General features: G+C 43.5%; 1 protein-coding gene across 9 annotated transcripts in view; it reads right to left on the reverse strand.

The window, feature by feature from the left end:
- L1CAM (L1 cell adhesion molecule) overlaps positions 1-12,272 on the reverse strand; it is a 99,044-nt gene extending 86,772 nt beyond the window's left edge. For all 9 annotated transcript variants that reach the window (XM_087956870.1, XM_087956869.1, XM_087956864.1 and 6 more), the window contains exon 1: positions 12,157-12,272. The gene's annotated coding sequence lies outside the window, so the exon portion shown is untranslated. The remainder of the gene's footprint in view (positions 1-12,156) is intronic.
- Between the last annotated feature and the right edge of the window lie 10,201 nt (positions 12,273-22,473).

Raw genomic sequence — 22,473 nt, forward strand, 5'->3', positions numbered from 1 at the left:
CTATATATTTTGCTTTCCCCACAGTTGTCATTATGTTCTGTCCTGCAGGTGATGGGAGCTGTAGTTTTGGGCAGCCACATTGAAGGAGGCTGCTCTGTATGATGACTAGTTTCAGGACTGAATTTAAAGATAAGAAAAAGAATAGAGTAGAAAATTCCCCCTTTTTAAAACCACCTGCAAAGAGCTCATCCTCACCTTATTATCTTGTTACACCCCCATCGTAAGAGATGCTTAAAGGGTTGGACCTCAAATTAAGAGGTACCCCAAACACAACAGGGCCAGCTTACTCCATCCTGAACATTGTGAATGCATTCTTATTTTCACACAAAGAGCAACCTAAAGACTAGACTGGAAATTTATTTTGCTTTTCCACTGGTTGGCTTTGGTATAAAACTGAGAAGCCAGGCTTCAAATTCTAACTCAACTGTAAGGCTTTTGCCAGATGTGATTTTAAGGCAGTCAACAATTCTCATGTAACCTACTCCTCAAATTTATTGTGAGAATAAAACAGGAAGAGGTCTACTGATGCCATCTTGAATTACTTATCAGAATGGAGATGGGATACAAATAAATAAATGTATCAGTGCTGGGCACTTTATTTTTCCACACTACTCACCCGTGCACTGATGTTGTTACCTAGCCTAATAATAAAACATCAGCAAGAAAATAACCAAGTTTGAAGCACACGAGGAACCCAACATTTCAACCCAGAGCTACACATATGCTTTATTGTTGGATTCCAAAATGTCTATATTTCAAAATCAAGATAGAGAGAAAAAAACATTCTGAGGTTTCTTAATTTATTTATTTAAAACACCTTTTCCATTTGGAGCTGACCGTAAATCATTCTGGAATCTATTGGTTTTGAGAAAAACCTAAACACAGTATGATATATTATTTTATTTTTATCTTTTAATCAGCTTTTGGGTGACCTTACGAATGTGGCAAGCAGAATACCTCCCTGAAACAAATAGAATATTTCCATTTAATTAAAAATACCGATTTGGGGGGATAAGGACTTTTGCCCGGAAAAGCAGCCTGGGGGGGGCGGGGGGGTATCCGCGGCGTCGGAGTGTTGGGCGAGGCGCCTGGCTTCCCGGATCCCGGCGGGCCATCCGCTGCCGCCCGCCGGGCTGCAGCCTTCCGCCTTCCGGCCCTGGCCGGGGCGCCCCGGGAGGGGTGGTGGTGGTGGGGGTGGGGTCGTAAGTTAACCCCAAATATAATTATTTTTAGACTTTGAGGTGAACCCTGTTCTCCTAAACAAGTTAAGGAAAACACGCAGGATATGGCTTCTAGAATTCTTTCAACCCCTTTTCCTAGCAGTGGTTCCAATGTATTTTTTCTGTATTATTAAATGATGGGTTGTTTTGCATTTATGTTTCTGCTTTTCCTTCGTGTTGCAGCTGTGTTCTCTGTTCTGGGTCACGTTCACAGGAGTGAGAAGAGAGAGAGATGATAGCATTCTGGACGTTTTGCTGTCCAACTCCTCCCACTGGCAAACTTGAGAGAAATTTTTTTTCTTAATTTTCTTTTTTTTCTGCTCACAGACCCCAGTTGAATCCAGCCCATTTTCAAATCCATTTTTTTTCTTTTGTTGGCTTCTCCCACCTCGACCAATATTTTATCCCATTCTAGTCACTTTGTGGAGAGAGTTATTCTTCTGGCCAACAGATGGATGGGGTCACAAGTTCCTTCACATTCCACTGAGTTTGAAAGAGCAAAAACCTCAGGGTTACTTGGTGGTTGGCCAAAGTGACTGCTTGAGAGAAACAAAGTGCATTTGGCTTTCTAATCCTTCAGTCTTCTCCACTGCCAACCCAATTCACCCCGAGCTCTGAGAACGGATGTCCAGTAAGATCTAGTATGAATGCTCAAGGATGTTCAAGGTTCATCCACAAATACATTCAACATCTTTTACACTCCCAATAGCCTTACTTAAAAAGGATGGGTCCATCCATCATGTGCTCCTGGTGTGCTTCAATGGGCATTTAACTGATTGAGAATAAGCTTAAGGTTCTGTTCGGAACTGGGAATTCAGAACTCCCTCCCACCATCAGAGACTGTTGGTGCAAGTGGGTTCTCTGATCTCAAAATACTGAAATATCACTTGTATTTCAAAACAACGTGGATTAAAACAGGGCAGTCTTATAAGATTCTCTTGCCAGGCATGGGTAGAGACCATATGACGAACATGGCACTTTGAAAGCTGGATTTCAATTCCTCTTGAGAAAGACTGGTCAATCCCTCATTTTAGGAGAAGGCATCCATCTTGTGAGAGCATTAATTTATTTCCTTATTTTAATCTCGATTTATTTCTGTTGTTGCGTTTATAATTTGAATGCATTGAAGTCTTTTCTGTTGGCTGGGCTATAAAACTTTACAATAAATAAATAAATATATAAATGGAAACATAAAGGCCTAGTTCTGCAAGATTATTATTAATTCAAAAGCAATCAGCGTTTGCATGGATACACAGTTTTGTCTAGTATTAAAGGGATCAGGCTAGAAATTAGGAGACCATGAGTTCTAGTCCCGACTTAGACACAAAGCCAGCCGGTTGATCTTGGACCAGTCACTTTCTTTCAGTCCTAGGAAGGAGGCAATGGCAGACAACTTCTAAAAAACCTTGCCAAGAAAACTGCAGGGACTTATCCAGGCAGTCTCCAGTGTGATTGAACAGAACAAACAAACAAAAGAAGTTTGCACATTATACACAGCATAGACATAATAATCAGTAGCAAGTTTGAAGCTTATAGGACAAGATCTCATTCACCAATTCTGGAGTTTGCAGGTAAATGAAAAGTAACATATAAAATACATGATACCGAACATTGTCTTTTATTCCAAAAGAGACCTGTATTACATAGATTTTAACTATACTAAGATTATATCTTAGCCACATGCAAAAATTCACTTTGAGTTTTCATAAAGTCTCAAGTTATCCTTTCTATTAACTTGCTCCATTGGTTTGCCTAGAATGCTGACAGAAAATTGCAGATAATAGCCTGTGTATTACTGCAGCAATATAGTATTAGTATCTTTTGACAGAAAATTGGGAAGGAGTAACCACAAAAAACTGACTTTTGCAGATACAAATAGTCCTCGACTTATGACTGGTCACTTAGACAGATCTCCCCAGAGGTCACATAATTACATTTCAAGCGTTGGTAATGGGATTGCATTTATGGGCGATTGCTGTGTCCTACAGTCACAGGACCACAATTTATAATGTTTGCCAAAAACCAACATTCATTTCCAAGTTTTGGCAAAAACGTCCCATAATGAACAAGGGGTTTGCTTAATGAGTATGGCATTTGCTTAACAGCCACAGCAAAAAAAAATGATCATAAAATTAGGTCGATCACATAATTACTCACTTACAACCATCATGGCTTATGACTGTAGTGAGCAGGGTTCATTACAGTCATAAGTCAAGGATTATATTACACAGTAAGCACACTAACCGTCCTTGTTTAACAACCACTCAGCAACTGTTTAAACATAAGTCAGAGCTGAATGTGAAGTAGTTACAATTGGACCAAGTACTTACAGGTAGCACACTATCCCTTCAATCACGTGATTGCAATCCAGGCACCCAATGACTGGCTTGAGATTACAATGTTGCAACATTCTGCAGTCACATGATCATACTTTGTGACCTTCCAAGCTGATTTCCCACAAGCAAAAGCAATGGGGAAGCTGGCAGGATGTCAGAAGTCATGGTCACATGAGGTCCTTGCTTAATAACCAACAATGCTTGCTTAACAACAGCAACCAAGACTGCTGGAATTGTCACCTGGTTTGTCAATTTACAATTGTGTCACTTAAAAATGGAGTTTTTGAGCCCAATTACTGTGGGCAAATGAGGACTATCTGTAAAGCCAATTCTTGTTATCAAAACAGTATGATAACCGACACATCAACTGTATCTATTGTATAATTATATAAAGGCCGTTTATACCCTCCTTCAGTGGGCAGAACCTTGAGGTCTTCTCCAACGCAATTCAATATAAACTTGCCTTAAACAGATCTTATAGTATCTATTCATCATTTGGGTTTGGAGAAATTTCCCCTACACATCTTGCTTCCCAGGAGAACTTGTTTCTCCTACCAACAGAATAAGAGAAAGAACCAGCCACTTTGCCCTTTCTCTCCCACTTGTCCCTCTCTATGCTAAATGGTTGATGTGTAGCCCTTCCAGCTGGCTTCCCCACCCTGCTTCCCATATATCTGTGGCCCATTCCACCCACTCTGTTTGAGATCCCACCAGTCTGCCTGATCTCCAAATCAAGCTTGTTTTGTAGAAAGGATGCCCCGAGGCTGGGTCAGACTGATGGCACAGCAGCGGAAACTTGGGGGCCACAAGCTGTCCAGTGAACAGCACATTGCAAGTGTCTAACAAGGCACCAATTGTTCTGGACCCAGATTCCAGAGTAGTGAGTAGACAGCACAAGACACAGAATGACTGCAGAGCCTCCAAATAAGCTCCAAGATCCCATCTCACCCTTCTGTTCCTCTTTCAGAGGCCCGGTTAAAATCTATATAGAGTTTTGAACACTTCCTCATTTTGGGTTACTTCTGTTCTTCTAGGTGAAATATTAGTAATCCTAGAAGGTTATGATAACCGATTGTGTACTATGCAAATTCACAGACAGTTGAGTACATGTTTTTTGCTCTCCGGGTGGCCTGTCTCCCTGAACAGAGAATACAGTGGACATATATCTTAGAATTAACATGATATATTAGTTGAGTAAAAGTTGTTATCCACAAATAACATTTGCCAGATTTTTCAGGCCTGGCCTAACGCAATCCAGAAGAGGAGACTTTCTGACTTTCCAAATGTAAACAAGCTACAGTTCTCGGAAGCCTTAGTCATTGAGAAGGATGCTGGCAACTGTGGTCAACAGCTACTGGAATACTAATACTTCCCAAAGCAGAATACTTAATACAGGCAGTTGTTTGGGACTGCAAAACCATGTGGGAACCAAGCAGATTACTCTATGAGAAGAATCAGCTGCCCCAGCCCCCACTTTCTAACTCAACAACCATCAAATAAAAAGCTAGAGTGCTTCAAAGGAAGCCTCATAACATGTTAAAAGAATTTCAGGCACACTGACTTCCATTTGTAACCGTCCTATATTATTCTATCATTTCCCCCACTTTCTTCCTTGTCATGAGAAATCCATGGAGAGCATGAAATAGGTGCATAATTCATATTAACTTTTCATGCTAGGAATTCTCTGCTTATAAATATACAGGTTCTTGGGGGTGGAGAAGTACAGCCTTCTAATCTTTATCCCATACAAGTGGATTTGCCCCTAAAGAGGTGGGAAATGAGATAGTAAAAGGAAAATGTACAAGGGGCAAATATGCCCAACAAATCGTATTATCAGTGGGATCAAAAAACAGGAAAAGAACCAAGGAGATGCCTCAGGGATTTAAATGGCTGCCAATATAGATTGCCAGACAGAAGTGTAGAAACAAAATTAAGATTTGCCTACAGCATAAGTTTATTTCAAAGAGCCTTTTGGTGTCTGGTCCTGACCACAGCAAATATTCAACACTTTCCTCTGCCCAGAAATAGAATTCTGGGGAATTCTAGAACAAATCAAGAACATAAGAAAGGGCAGAATGTGGAGAGTAACAGATATCTGTACCCAGTTGAATGGGATGGATTGTGTTATTATTTGAACAAAAATGTGACACTTTGTCTTCCCAGATCTGATAGGCCATTTACGGTACATTCTGGCTGGAATTCTCTTTTTGTATGTGACATGTTCATTTAAGAGGGAAAGATGTTGAAATGGTATTCCAAGATCTTGCTTCACATAAGCATACACATAGAACACATCCATTAATCCTAAAGGCAATCAACTCTTGACAGTACTTTGGAAGGACAGATGCTGGAGCTGAAGCTCAAAATACTTTGGCCACCAAACGAGAAGCCAGGACTCACTGGAAAAGACCCTGATATTGGGAAAGATTGAAGACAAAAGAAGGAGACGGCAGAGGATGAGATGGTTAGATAATGTCATCAATGCAATGAACATGAATTTGGGCAAAGGACAAGGGGGCCTGGCAGGCTATATGGTCCATGGAGTTATGAAGGCTTGGGCATGATTTAGCAAATGAACAACAACAAAAATTGGAAGGCAATCTCCCTAAATGTGATTTGTTGAGAACCGTGTAAGATTGTGACTGCTGTTGATTTCAACAGGACCTGCCTGGGCTGAGCTTTGAAAATAAGATCACGAGTATTAAAGCCAATTTTACTATTGCTTCAATTGCCCTCTTCCCCAACATATCTTTGATGTTAGTCATTTCCAGCTAATAAAGGTTCAACCAACTCGCTCCCCCTTAAGAAAGTGTCCCTGCTTGATCACCTGTAGACAATCAGCAACCAACCCATGGATGATTTTCTAGAGCAGGGGGGTTCAAACTGGTGGCCTGCAGGCAGGATGTGTCACACACAGACCACGCCCACCCCAGCTCCATGAAAGGGGAAAGTGTTGCGATACGTCACATGACAGCAATGTGACCCCATGACTTTGACACTCGTGTTCTAGAGTGATAGAGGTATTTCTACCATTTCATCCCTTTTCAGCCTTCAGTTGGCTTCTGCCTTTTTGCTAACTGGATCTCATAGTTGGTCAGGCTAGGGCAAGCTGTACACAGGTGAGTATTTGAGAAAGGCTCTTCCAATTTTTTCCACATATGAAAAGGACCCAGCATCTAAGCAGTGGAGTATCAAGGTTGGTGGAAGCTAAAAATTCTCATTTCTCTGGTGGCTCCTCTGAGGGGAACTGTAAAAAGAAACCACTGCTCTTGGAACATCCCTTTTATCTGTAATAAAATTCAAGGACACAGGCACACAGAAGAGGAATGGGGGGGGGGGTAGGCAACCTATAGCACCCTTTATCCCTCTTTTTCAAGCCCAATCTTACTTCTGCAGAGGCTGAGGAAGGGATCATGCAGATTCAAGGCAGGCCAATCAGCAGGTTCACTGTGGATAGAAGGGTGAGTCATAAGGTCTCTAGTTACATTTAATGGATGTGCAGGTGCAGCCCTGCTTGAGCTGTGGACCTGGGTGACATCAACTCAGCAGCCATTCAGAAGAAAACCCGAGGCTGTGAGTTAGATGGAGATCCATGAATCCCAGTCTCTTCCTTCCCCTTCTGCCCCCAGCCAACTCCAAACCCAGAGGAAAAGGGGCCCTTAAGTCTCCAGTCCTGTTTCTGCTCTGGGAAACGCCAAAGCTGGTGACAATATGGCCATTGGGTGAGGAAAGGGATTCCATGGAACAAAAGGGGCTTTCATGGAAAACAAGAGAGACCAGATCTGATGCAGAAGGAAGAGACAAGAGCTGAGATAATAAGATAGAGGGCTTCTGGAAGGAAGGAAAAAGAGGGCCGACTAGGAGGGCAGAGAGCCCCCAGTGAGGGCATCTCTGCAGCTGGACACATTGGCCCTTGGTGTTTCCCTTTATCCTATCACTAGCACTATTGACAAGCCGGATTGATGGGGAGCATGCCAGTCCATAATTCTCTGTTGCCCAGCAACATATAGCTATCTGTTTCCCATCCCCACCAGCAGCAGCAAAACATATTCTCCTGTAAATCAATTGCCACCTGCTGCCCCGTCAGCCTCCCCCCACCCCGCTCCTCTCGCCCTCCCTTATCAGGACCTTGGAGGAAAAGAGACAGACGGGGAACAACCAGCTTTGCTTCCGTTCTTCCTGGAAAGAGAACATTTTGGTTATTAACTGTGGTTGGCACAAGAGTGGGAGGATAGGTCATCCACAGGCCAGGACCTCCTCCCCACTGGAATAAAAGAGGCAGGGGGGAAAAAAAACTAGAATGATCCATAAGTGGATTTTTTTTTATTACCCTCATACCACAATTATGTCCCTGGATATTAGCATTCTTCGGTTAGTTATTAGGCTGATGAAAGAGACAACTGAACAGCGTCTCTCTAATGAGGGAACCGGCAAAATGATCAAAATGATGTAACAGGCTGTCCCCACCACCAAAAAAGAAAAAGTCAAAGCGAAAAAGATTTCCCCCTTTTACTGAACATGAGAAAATCAGCATCACAAGAGTGCTCCAGCTTTCCAGAATACATTTCCTAGTCATTCTAATTAACCCAGCTTTGGGGACCCGTTTCACATTATCTCTCAGGGCAAAAAATGCCCTTCATTTCCATTCATTTTTCTAAATACTCAATTGATTACAGTGGTGTCTATGTTTAGACCTTAAGAATTCGAACACGGAAGGTGTCATCGGGTGCTATGTCTATCCACTCAAATCCTTTCAGAATAAGCAAGACTTTTGCAAGAGTCTAATATTTGGGACTAATCTCCTTCTCCTCAACTATCAGTATTGAGACAGGGCTACAGGATTTATTCCTTGTTCCATCAAGCAAGTAGATGAAAAAGGGTGGAAGGACAGAAAGCCTCCATACATACACCCCAGTATGAACAAAAGAGAAATAAATATCCACAAATCTGATCTGATCCTTTTTTCCAAAGTATAAAACTGGAAGTGAGGGACTAATCCTGTACCCATCTGAATATTCTGATTGCAAATCCCAATAATTCCTGTCTTGCTAATAAGAGCATGTGACCACTAAAGCATGGGATTTATTTTCCTCCAAACTGAAATTCAAGGAGAATCCTCGAGTTAGTGAAATTAAAATTGCACTTTTTCCCATGCAAGTTCATGGATTCCCTTAAATCTATCCATTGACCCCAAGATTAAGAATCCCCTACTTAAGCTGTGTTAAAAGTACATCATCAAATATGGACGATGAGCTGTCCATACATCTTCTTTAAATAGTTGGAAATAGTTCCTTCTTGAAATGAAAGCTTGTTTGGAATATTACAGCCACTGAAATCTAGTTCTTATCTCTTTTTTTCTGTGGTGGTCTCCCATGGAAAGAATGAGACACAAGCGTGTGTTCTCGGGATGGGAGCACAGAATAAATTCCAGTGCTTCCTTTTATTGAGATTTTTGTACATAGTACAGGCTTGTTTGCAGTTGTCTAAGCTGCCTCCTTGTTTGTATTTGTCTTTATTGTTCTCTTTTCCTTGCATTATCTTAGTGACCTTTAAACAGGCATGTATGTATAAAGCATTATATTAATCATTACTCAAGCCCAGGCCAAAGTTTATTCCCACATTTTTCCAGTTGCATTGATTTCCTGGCAACAGAAAAGCACTCTGTGCATGATAGAAAGTACTTTTTTAAAATGGTGACATTACCATAATGAAACAGATCCTGAAGCTGGACATTCAATCAAAGCTCTATTACTTTGAATGTTTAAAGAAAGGCAAGCAGAATCAGGTACAAGCAGAATTTTGCATGGATGCTTCCATCATTCTCAGCAAGGTCAGATATTCACACCTTTCAGAAGAGTCTTACCTGTAAAACCCTCACAGAGTACAACCTACAAGCAAAAAGATCATAACCAAAATACAATACGAGTTAACATCCTTTTCAGACAAACCCTCTGTGATACAATCTGAGATAAGCTGAAAGCCACCGTATCTATGAATTATTGATCCCTTGTTCACAGGACCTGCCATTTAAGGAATAAAAAGCCAGTTCATTCAGTCTCTGTTACGTAGTAAGTTAAGGATGGCCCATATTTGTGAAAGAAATGCATTTTCCCTTGAGTGCTTTTGGCTACTGGCTTAATCTTTATGATGAAATTCCAGGCTTCAGCCAGTTCAATGTGGATTGACTGGGCAAGCCCTTGCACAAAATAAGACCTGTTGCGCACACACGCACACACTACTACAGAACCCAATTCAGAAGACTGACTTATATGAATACAGATCCTAGTATGTCTCCACCTTAAGAACATATCTTCACAGGCACTAAACTTCTCAGGCACCTTCTATACACAAGGAGTCCAAACAAAGCTGAACATTTTAATGTCATAATGCAGTCAGAATACATATAGCTCCCCTCATTTTACTACATGCAAACTGCCTCTCTTCCTTGCTTTAGTTTTTTTCATGGAGGGAGGGAGAGAAATAAAAATATACTAGATGTCCCAATATCCATCAATATCCATTCCTGACATGTCCAAAATATACTTGAATATTTGATTTTGACACTAAAGATTAGGCTCTAACTCCATAAAAAGCAGAAAATCTAGCAGCCTGCCATTTACCTGCAACTGGTTGTACTATACACATAGCTATATAGCAAATGCATGTAAACTCAAAAAAATAATAATCTTATAGACCTTGGATTCTTGTCCATTCTCAGCCCCTCATCCTCCATATAATACAGAACAGGAATTCTGCATGCACAATATTTCATACACCAGGGTGCCTCCCTGCACTCTTCTGTACAGAAACATACCATCCAATGAATATTCCCTCACACCCACAAGCTCCATTTATTACATCCCAAAAAGGCTGTTGCTTGTATCAACAACAAACACGCACAGCACCACCTACAGCCTCTACCCTTGTGCACATCCATCTTAGAGATCTCCCCCTGAATTTTATCCTCCTGTCCCAAATCGTTTGCCATTGTCCCCCAGCAATGCAGCTTCACTTTTATACCCACCTCGTCCCTCCAAGAGACCAATGCTTCATCAAAATTGCTCCCACTCCTCATACAAATGAACAGCAGGACATGTCCCACCTGTCCTTGGATGCATACAAACACACGTAGACTGTACAGAAAAGGATCAACAACCTGAAGCATCTTCTGGGCACAGATGGATCCCAGCAAACAGCCTACAGTGTTGTGTTGCCAAGGGCAAAGAACAATCCAAGATTCAATATCCCCGCACCCCCACAATTCTAATACATAAATCAGGAAAAACTTGCCCCCCTCCCTCCATATCAGCTGTTTAAGAAAGGTGATCTCATCCCAGGGCTCCTGGAGGGAAGAGCCTTCTGCTTTAGGCCTGGATCCAACTGCCACACCCTTCTGCTGCTCACTCCACAGCCATAACTCAGCCCCGTAAGCTGGCCACAATTCCCACAGTATCCTTCTCAGCACACAATGCTTCCGCTTCTCACACCCCAAACTCCTCTCTCTCTCTCTCTCTCTCTCTCTCACTCACACACACACACACACACACACACACCTACCTCACTCACTATGCACCCCTTCTGCACTGGTGCATTCAAACACAGATCAGTCTCCTCCACTTCTCCCTTCCTTCTCTAATGGCACCCAGAGACCATTGCCCTGACTAACACATACAAATGCCCCATCCTGCAAACAACCTTACTCCTTTTCTACTCCTAGTGTAAGCCTTCCCCCTTCACACAAACACACACACATACACGCACCTGCACACACACACAACCTTTAACCTTGATAGATCCTCCCCCTGGGCATATATTCTGAACATATAAGATGAACGTATATCTGCATTTTCTCCCTCTCATTTCTTTCATGGCCATAGCTTTGGTTCACCCCCAGCGCTGCTACAACCCCTTTCTCTTCTCTGCCCCCAACGCATTATCCATCTAAAACGACGGTTTGAAAAACTTGCCAGATTCCGATCCCAATCTCTCCTCTAATCTCCCGGTCCTCGACCCGGGAACCGAGCATTCCCATACAGGTCTCTGCAGATGGGACCCCCTACTCCGCTCGCTCGCTCGCTCGCCCGCCTAATGGTCGGGGGCCATCTCCCTCCCACCCGCCTCCTCAGTTTCTTCTGCAATAAAACCAGGCAACCAACCTGCCACAGCGGAGCCTTAAATTGCTCCAGATTCAGGGGGGATCCTCATCACCCCCACCACACACACACACACATACACCCAGCCGCGCAACTTTCCTCAGCAGCGGAGGGGGGGGGTACCGAAAAACCTTCTAACGGGAAGGAGGAGGAGGAGGAGGAGGCTCTCCAGGGAACCGTGAGGGGAATTCGCGCCCACTTGGGAACCTCCTAATTCTCGCTCCTCTTCCAGATTTAGGGAAACCATCCCTGGTTTTTTTTCGGGTCCTGACAAAGACGGACCGGGTGGGGTGAGGTGGGGGGGGAGGGAAATGGGACAGAAACACTTCTCAGCCTAGAAAACCCCGGTTTTCCTTCTCCCCGCATCCCACCGTCCCCCGAAGAGCCCCGAAGTTGATAAAGGAGGGAGCTGTTCGGCTCCCCTCTTCGGTCCTTCTAGCCCCCTACCTGAGCCGCGCCCGTCCTCCCGCTCACTCTGCGGCCGCTGCGGTCGCCTTCGCTGGCTCCTACTGCTTCGGCTGCAGCGTCTGATCGATGTGACATAATCGGCGGTAGCGGCGGCGGCGGCGGCGAGTCCCCTCCCTCCGTGCCCCGCCCTCCCCCCCCCCAATCCCTCCTCCCCCCCTTTCCTTCCCAGCTCCGGTTCGGCCCCAGAGCGGGTGAGGAGGAATAAGGTGGACATTGGTTTATTGGCGCGCACACATGCACACACACACACACATACACAAATGCGCCCTGCCGTATTCTAAAAAGAATTTGGGAAACTTGGGTGGGGCTGGGGTGGGGTTAACCTATCGCTCTATTCTCGGCATCCTGGAGCTTGGGGAGGGGGACGCCCGGGTCCCTCATTTTGGGATGGGGAGGGGAGGGTTGTCTCCGGGGTTTAGAAACGAACGGGTGAGGTAGAGGGTGCCTTGAGGGGTGGCGGGTGGCGGGAAACGGGACAGATGGAGCGGAGTATAGGAGACGGGAGCCCGACCAAAAACGCAGAAGGAAAGAATCAACGAAGAGAAGGGAGCCAAGCTGCTGCTCAAAGCCCTGTTTCCTGGATATGGCGAGTCTGCTCGAAGGTCACGCCCAGATTACCCAATTTCCCGCAAAGGCTTCTAAAGCCGAAATCCTTCGGAACCAGCCAACTAGGTTTCTGGCGCGCGTGGGCGGTCGCGGAGCCCGGGCTCAGAAGCAAGCCGGGCCCTCCGCGCCAAATTGCAAGGGCGATCCAACAGCCTTTCTCCGCCAGCGGCTCTGCTGGCCGGCTAGGGATGGTGGCCGTTGTAACTCTACAGATCTGAAGGGCAGCCCTACTAGCGCCTTGGCCAAAGGAGCCAGATCGGCGTCACTGAGCGCTGGTATTTCTCCGGGCAAAGAGAAAGCCAGAGAAGCCGGGGGCGCTGTAACGGCAGAGGCTAGACGAAGACCAATGTCTTTACTGTGGAAAGATGCTAAAAAGAGTCCGGGTGCTGGCGGCTGTATTGCTATATTTCGCGGGCCAGATCAAGGCAGGGCTCTGTTCTGTGCAGTGAAGTTGCTCTTGGGGGTTTGAGGTAGATTCTGATGGGCAAGCCAGAGATTCCCCAGAGGGAGGGATAGAGGAGCCACAGAGACAGCAAAGCAAGGCTTCCTGGATCGCAGCAATGTTTGGGCTGAGGAGGAAAAGGGTTGATTGCCCTGTGGTCTGGAAGGGGTCTCAGAGCATCTACTCCTCATCTCAAAAATGAACTGAGGAAAAGCTGGATACAGGGAGGGTGTTTCGCACAAGAAGGAATGGAGGCCAAACCAAAGGGTTTCTCCAAGACGCAGAACCTTTTGAAAGATGAACAGAGGAGTGAAGCGTCAGTCCCGAGGACAGAGGAAAAAGCCTGCCTTCCAGAAAGGGAGGACTTCATAGGACCTCCCTTCCATCCTGTTATGAGAAGCCTGCTGTTTTCTTATTATTTATTTATCCCAGTAATGCTTATGCTGCCCAGTCTAAAGATTCTGGATGCCGTACAAACCAGCAATATCAAAGATGTGGATCCATCAACAATGCTTCATAAGCAAAACAATATTGAAAACATAACTAACATTACTGAAGGTAACTTGATGAATAGCGCTTAAATGCCTTATCCGTGAGGCTGCCTTAACCCTCTTCAAAAGACATCTAAACCAGGACTCCACCCATAGTATGGCTGAATAATCTTTGGGTGACTACAGAAGGCATTCAGCTTCTTCAGAGAAAGGGGCAGTCTTGACAGGAGATGAGACAATTATGCGCGAAGGAGGTGAGGCTAAGGTTTTCATCTTGGGATTTTTCTTTTCCCAAAGGTGTAATCTTAGGTCTTACATCTCCTGCCTCAAATTGGCAGGAATCCACCCTGCCAACTCTCTGGCTACCTGTGGTGGAACATTCATAGGGCTTCCAGAACCACAAACATGAGTTTGGGAGGCTGCCGACTACTCAGGTTTAATGTATAATTTAATTAGTCCTTTGTGTTCAAGTCTGTCTTGGGGTAAAACCAGCCATGGTTACCCTTATAGATGACCCTTGTTGCTGAAGAGAGTGAGGGGTGGGGAAGGAATGCAACACCTGTTGATCCTACTTGATCCTGTCAACTTGCCAGAGCGAGTTGTATACCACCTACTGTACGGCCTTTCCTGGACAGAGAGAGTCTAGCTGCAATTTTCTATTCACAGGTAACCTCATTTAAATTAGTGTAAAGTCCTGTAATGGGAGCTACTACTGCGGTTGGTTTGGAAGCTGCAGCTAAAGTGGTAGGTATAGCCAGGTTGCTGAGTGAGACACTTGGTCATGTAGGTGGTGCTACAGTTTTCTTGAAGAAGCCATCTTGGTGCCAATGAGTAGTTCTAGCTGTGGTTTAGAAGTCTCTAACAATTTGGTACTAAGACATCTGTCAAATGTGGTTAGGTCACTGAAATCATTGAGAAGGACCTGCTACATGTACCAAAGGCTGCTGAATTGATGCTTATGAATGAGCTTTCTCTCTGTTGCTGCACATGCATTCAGGAGGTACTGCAATGCTGTACACATATTTAGGTCCCTCACGAAAATGTACTTAGGCCTTCCCAGCATGAATGTTGAAGAAATTTGGCAAGGTTCTATTTCCCCACCTTTTGTTTAAACGTAAATTATTGTGGTGGTTGTTCTATGTTGTTTTAATGTAGAACTTTACTTTGTGTTTTAAGTGTTATCTATTTTGTTGCAAGTTTTAATGTACACCATCTTGAGATGCTTCAGCATCTGCAGTAATGTATGAAGGTGTGGAAGGAAGGAAGCCCTGTCTGAAGGCTGTTTTCTCTCATCGCTCGCCATTCTTAATCTCCCTCTATGTAGGTTTATTGGATGATCCCAACAAGAAGAGAAAAGCTTTTTCTTATTGCTTTCTCCATGCAATGCTTCATGAGCAAATAACCCTTTTTCCTCACCTCTTTTCCACACATTTGTTCCTGATAATGCATTTGTTCCTCCAGTCTAGGAGAAGAAGAAGAAGCAAAGTCAAGAGAGAACTCCGCCTAGAATCATTATGTGCCCACAAACAGTTCTTGCTCCCCTTGAATCCATTGACTCTTATCTAGTGCCAATTTAGTGCTGACTGTTAGTTGACTAGATTCTTGTGTATTCTTGAGCAATAAATCTTCTTAACTGGAACTTAATCAGAGGTGGTATTCAGCAAGTTCTGACCAGTTCTGAAGAACCAGTAGCGGAAATTTTGAGTAGTTCGGAGAACCGGCAAATGCCACCTCTGACTGCAGATTTTACAGTATCCTTCCCCTGCCAGGCCCAGCAAGCCACGCCCACAGAACCGGTAGTAAAAAAATTGGAATCCCACCACTGAACTTAGTGTATGGTCCTGATTCTTTAGCTTGACATCCAGAAAACGAACATTTTGGTGGGTCTGATTTGAAACTTTCTTAGTCCTTTACTATCTTTACTATCTTTTGAAATACCATCAGCAGAACTGAACATGATGGCTTAGTATGGTTTAAGCTTGGCTTCTTGAATAAACAATTCAACTGCTAATAAGATTTGGAGTATATTTCCCTCTTCTTTTGGCAGCCCTTGAGATATTGGAACACTGCTGTCATGTTTCCCCTACTCCTTCTTTTCATTAGACTAGACATTTCCTAGATTGCTAGCCTGTCTTTTTTCCAGGAGCTGCATGGAAATCTCCATTTTTTAAAAAAATTCTGGTAGCATCCCTGAAGGTTTAAAGTAACTGGTCCAAAGTCACCCAGTGACTTTTCATGGCCGTCGGTGGATTTGAATTTGGGTCTTCCCGTTCCTAATATAACATTTAGCTTAAGATGTCTGTATGTATGGTGCAGTGGTTAGAGTTCAGTACTGCAAGTTATTTCTACTGCAATTTGGCAGATCAAATCCCACTAGGCTCAAGGCTGACTCAGCCTTCCATCCTTCCAAGGTCGGTAAAATGAGGACCCAAATTGTTGGGGGCAATAGGCTGACTCTGTAAACTGCTTAGAGAGGGCTGTAAAGCAGTATATAGGTCTAAGTGCTATTGCTATCCTGCTGTTTTGTAAACCATGATTCATGATTTAATAGAGTATTGGAATCTGGATGCCTATGGAGATTCTCAGTCATCCAGGTCATGGTTGTCCCAAAGGTGCTTTTTTTTTTTTTTTTTCAAGAGACAACTTGACTTTCTGATTTTTGTTTGAAGATGTTTCACTTCTCATCCAAGAAGCTTCTTCAGCTCTGACCGAATGGTGAGGAATGGAAGGATATATATTCCTTGCAGGCAGCTGGTTATTTGCATTCTTTAAGCAGATCATTAAGGTCACCTGGAGGTTTATCTGTGTCCTCAGGGTCACCTGAGTGGTACAAATTGGTGTGTTGCCTTCTTGGAACTGTTGAAAGGGCTGTATTATAGACTGGAGATAGAGGATATTGTACCTCTTCCCCTCTGTTGAGAGAGGGCTGTTCAATTTTGACATAGACTTCTTTAACCCCTCCTTTCAAACCCGCCAATTGGAATCTGGCCAATTTTTATCTATTCACTAAATCACATAATCATAAAATTGAACAAGACCAAGAAATCATCTAGTCTAACTCCTGTAGGAATCTCCTGAAACAACCCCAACAGGTAGACATCGGCCTCCATATAACACCCCCAATACCAAGGATTCCACTACTTTTCTAGGCAGAACGTTTTAGGGCTCACAAGCTGCCATAGCCAGCTTGATATTCTTTTGAAATTCTTCTTGATTCATTTATCTTTTAATTTCAACCAAAAACTCTTATCCTGCTCTCAGTTTCAGCAGGAAAAAGGGGCCCTGTCTTTTAGATCAGTGGCCCCCAACCTTTTTTGAACCAGGGACCGGTTTCACGATTATTTATTCTTCCACAGACCATTGAGTAACGCGAGACTCCACCACCATCGGGACGGCTCTTCGTTCAAAGCCACCACCACCCCTTCGACGAAACTAAGGCGCGAGCACCCAAAAGCCGCTTTGCAACTGAAAACCCGGAAGCACTTTCCAACCGAAAACCCGGAAGCGCCGTTGAAACAAGATGGCGGCGCCCAAGCTTTGCGGCCCGGTAAAAAATGATCCACGGACTGGTACCGGTCCGGGGACTGGTGGTTGGGGACCCCTGTTTTAGATGGTCATAGATAACCACCGTGTTATGGTTCTGTGGTTCTCCAGAAACTTTATACTTTTAATATTTCCTCACAGGGCTCGGTTTCCAGGCATCATACTGCCCTGGGAGCTCTTGTCTAAATCCTCTTCAGTTTTCCCATCTCCCTTTTACAGTTTATTCAGTTTGGAGTACAATGGAACTACTCCTTCCTGTGAGTTGGACAAAATGTATTAGTCTTTTTAGTTACACAGTTGGAATTTCACAACTACTCTTAAATTATTCTCATATACACAGCCATCAAGACAGATCTCCCCAGTCCTGTACCTAGCCAGATGCAGGATCTTATATTTCTGACCTGTTTCATTTGGGTCATTGTGAACTATAATTTTGTCCTTTATAGTCTTAGTTTGATGTCATCTATAATGTTGCACAATTCCAGCTATTCAAAACCAGCACTGACATTCCCTTGCAATGATAATTAACAGGGACTTTGATAGTCTGCTTCCAACGTGCCTTGGAAGCCCTCTTCCCTGCCCCTGACCCAACATTCAAACCATTTCTCAAAATAGATCTACTGCTCTATTGAAAGAACACTAAACCCACATCCAAAAATAGCTTGCAGGAGGAATGCAGAGTGAAGTGAGAGAGAGCTGTGAATGTGAGTATACACCTGGAAATCTACATATATATTTCAGTGTTTGCATGACTGTGCACCCATGTCTGGATGCATGAGAGTGCATACTTATGCAATGTCATCATGGGTACAGACTCACACATGAGGTTCAAAGTGGAAGGAGAAGTGCAATAGCTGGATTTTAATAGCAGAGATTATTACGTGAGAGCCAGGGTAGCAGACCATTGAATTTAATAGCAGACAATTTAATTACACAAGAGCCAGGGTAGTATCGCATAGTAGTTAAGTTGCTGGACTAAGAGTCAGAAGACCCAAGTCCAAGTCCTCTTTTGGGTGTGGAAACCAGCTGAGAGATCTGGACCAGTCACTTCCCCTCAGTTCTAATCAACATCAGACCCTGGAACAAGTTGGCTAATAAATTAAAACCTGCTTCACTGTAAAAACTAGGTGATCAAAGCGCAGGAACCAGCAGACCTTGCAGCCATAGAAGACAAATACTGAAGAACAATAATTCAATTACATGTTCAATTATGTTTCCGGGTGTTGCCAGCTTTGAGGTCAGATCTGGACTCCTTGGTCATTTCCTACTAGCATCACCGTTCACTTCTGGCAAACCAGTAAATAAATGGAGACATTCAATTACACTTTCAATTACAAGTAGATACTCCTACTTACAATAACTACTGAATTTCACCTATTTCTGTGTTCCAGTTCAAAGGGACTAATTTTTCAGGACTATCTGGAAGCTAGTAGCAGCATCAGCAGCAGGCCATTTTGGCAGCTGTGCCTCTTGCACTAAATACTGCAATGCAGTCCCTTGTTAGCTACCTTGCTTGACAACTACAGAAAGCATAGAATTTTTTTTTTGCAAGAGTACAGGCTTCCCGGAATTGTGCAATAGTGCAAGAGCACTGTGTACCACTTCTGTGCAACACAGATATGATTCCTCTCACTGCTGTTCCTGGATATGACATGGGTAATTGTCAGCACAGAAAAAAAAAAGAGCCACAAAAAACTAAGTAAATGGCATGGCAGGCTCTCTGAAGTCTGCTGGCATCACTATGGTAGTAAATAACTCAGATCGTATCCAACACTGCAAGTATGACAGTGGAGGAAGCACTTGGAACCCTTGAAATCACAGAAATCACAGCCCAGGGCTTTTCAAAAGGAACGCAAACTTTGCAGAGGATTTGGATCCTCCTGTTTCAAGATGGCCACGAAAATAGGATGCTTTACTTTTCAGCAGAGGACAGGATGAAATCTCATGGTTGCACCTGCAGAAAGCATCCTCTATACATCTATGGAATGAACTCAGCTGATACCGACCTTTTTTTTTTTTTTTTAATGATAGCTAGATTTAGAATGAAAGGAAGCACTCTTCTTGAGATCCAGCTGCTGCTTCAGAGCCAAAACACAATAGTTAATTCTGGAGGAGGAAATGGGGGTGATAACTGTGAAGTTATTGCTACTGAGAGCTGATCCTCTCCAGTGGTCTAAAATGATAATGGTTTGATATTGTTATCCTCTTGTTTCTACACCCCAGCAATAACCTCTCGGTCTACCCATTTATAAGTAGGTTCTAAAGATACTGTACCTACTGTCGGAAAAATATCCCAATAAAGAGGAACACAGGCAAACCACAAACAATAATTCTTACTTTAAGATTCAGAGGTTTATTTCATGAGCAATTTGGAACAGCCATCATAACATAATTTACATCAATAACCCATTGCAGTGAGGTCCAGAGACAATAGCTAGGTCCAGCAAGGAACAGCTATGGTCAGTGGCTCTGAATTCATCCCAAGACATTCTTTTTATACTTTTCTGCACGCATTTCACAACTTACTTCTGTATTCTTTCTTACTGACAGTCTCCACATATACCTGTGTACATCTTAAACCTCTATCCATCCGCTACTTTCAGTTCCTTGTTTCTCGCAGTTTCGTCCTTCTATGTCCAAATATATTTATAAAGCTACATACTTTGCAAAATCATGTCTCACAATTAGCAACAGTTACAGTTACAAATAGTTCTGGTACATTTTGAAATCACTCTATCTAAAACTTTGGTCCATGTCTCTTTATTCCGGGGCCTGCTATCATCCAAAGGCCTTGTTGAAACTGATAGATCAATAGCTTATATTTTTGTTTCCCACACTACTTTCGTTTAAAAATATAAAGCATTTGTATATGAAACTGTCCATGTGAAAGAGTGGTTATGGTGTTGCTGTAAGACCAGGAAAACTCAGGATCAAATTCAGTGGAAATTCCCAGGATGACTTTGGGTGAGTCGCCATCTCTTAGCCTAACCTGTCATGAGAGAGGGAGGGGGAGAGAGGGAGAGAATGAAAAAGAGAATGAGAGAGAGAGAGAAAAAGAGAGAATGAAAGAGGGGAGGGACATGGGAAGGATTAGAGTAAACTACTGCTCTGCTACTCCAAATCTTCCCTCCACTTCTTCAGGATGTGTCAACTCTGTTCTGTTCTACTGCTCTACTGTTGAGAGAAGGTGAAGAATGTAAAATGAGAAGCTACATCACCAAGGCTGACCACAGATTAGCGACTTTATTGAGAACGCCAGGTGACATGATATTGTACATGTCCCCAGTTTGTACTGCTACATTTGCTGCTAACTGATATTCCAGCATGAAACAGAGCAGAACATCACCAATTCTCATGGGCTCTGACTGAGCACCCACCTTGCTGGGTGAAAAATGTGACAATTCCAACTCTAGATCTGGATGAAAATGCAATAATTAGTGAACATTCCCAACATACGTGCTTAGTAGTGTGTTCAATATAATTGTCTTTCCAATTTAAAGATTAAGATTGCTTTGTTATGTCAGTATTAGGTGAAAAGCCTGCCAAGAGTTCTTTTTCCTCACCCAATGGACCCCTGATGTGATAAGTCTGTCAGTCTTGTCACGTCCTGTACTTTCATTTTCTTTCGTTCCTTCTTATGCATTTGTTCTGACCCAAACCTGGTTCCAAGAGAGCAAACACAAGACAAAGGCAGCAGTATAATTTTTTTTTAAGTTTCAGCTAAGAATCCTGTTTTTTCACAGATAAAAGGCTGCTTCCAACTAATTAGCTCCAACAAGAAAGAGCCTTGCCAAGTTTTTTCAAGTCTGACAAAAAAACAACAGATAAGAAATAGTTTACAAGAATCGTCAAATACTAACTGTAATGTCCACGAGGCTGAGTTCAAAACTTCTTTGCTTTCTGCAAAGTGCGTTTGTTCACAGCTGGCTTTTATCTTCTTGCTATCTATCTTCTTTATCTACCTTGCAGCCTTACTCCCGAGTCGCCCGTGCTGTTGTAACTGTTCTTTCCTCTGAGTAATCCTTTGTGCACGTGTACTTGGCACAGGCTCCTCGGGAACCTCCTCATCACTGCTGCCAGCCCCCACAATCTCTGAAGGCAGCAATGGTCCTGGCCCCTCATCTGAGTCCTCACTCTCCTCAGCCGTTTGCACCTGCTGCCGGCTAACCACAATAGCATTCCTGATTTCTCAACCGAAGTACCTCCTGGCATAGTGGTTAAAAGTGCAGGATTATGAACCAAGAGACAGTGAATTCTAGATCTCCCTTATGCATAAAAGCCAGCTGGGTGACTTTGGGCCAGTCCCTTTCTCTCAGCCCAATCACTTCGCCTCATAGGATTGCTTTTGTGGGAAAAAAATAAGGCCTGGGAACATAATCTATTCCAGCGATCGCCATGGTGGTCCGCAAAAATTTTGGGTGGTCCGCAAAAATTTTGGGTGGTCCGCAGAGAAATATCACCCCCAGAGCACCCCCCAAAGCAGTTAATCCAGGCTGCGCAGGAACACAAGCCTGTGCTGCCCACATGGCCTGCAGGAACCCTCCCTGCCCACTCACTCCTTACCTGGCAAACTTGCCTGCTAAATTGCTATTTTTCCTTTTTCCAACCATCAGCTGTTCTGCTGTGCCAGGAGATTTAGATTAGCTAGAAAGCAGGAAGTCGTTGGATTTCTTGCTTTCTAGCTAATCTTTAGATCTTCGGCTCTGCTTTTAAAAGCACAGCCGAACTTTCCTTAGGACTGAAGCAGTGCAGACTCAGCTAGCTGATGGCTAAGTGAATCTGTGATTGTGTGAGCAACTCAATCTGCCTGCCTGCTTTGCCAGATTTTGGGTAAAAGTTGCTCTTTTTCTTATAAAAAATTCAATATTTACGTACAGGGTGTGTTGTGAGTTAATTTTGTGAGTTTGCTTGCTGGCAAATTTTATGAGCTTGCTTGCAAGCAAATTTTATGTGACAGACTCAGCTAGCCGATGGCAGAAAGGTAAATCTCTGAATGAATCTGTGATTGTGTGAGCAACTCAATCTGCCTGCCTGTTTTGCCTGATTTTGGGTAAAAATTGCTCTTTTTTTTAATAAAAAATTCAATATTTATATAAATATTTATATTTACATACAAGCCATGCCCAGCCAGTCACATGACCACCAAGTCACACCCACAAATTAGGCCACGTCCACAGAACCGGTTGTTAAGAAATTTGAATCCCACCCCTGCCT

Source organism: Notechis scutatus, chromosome 2, assembly GCF_049901735.1.
Source record: "Notechis scutatus isolate UNSWTSFEM ecotype Mainland chromosome 2, rNotScu1.2, whole genome shotgun sequence".
Lineage (NCBI taxonomy): Eukaryota > Metazoa > Chordata > Lepidosauria > Squamata > Elapidae > Notechis > Notechis scutatus.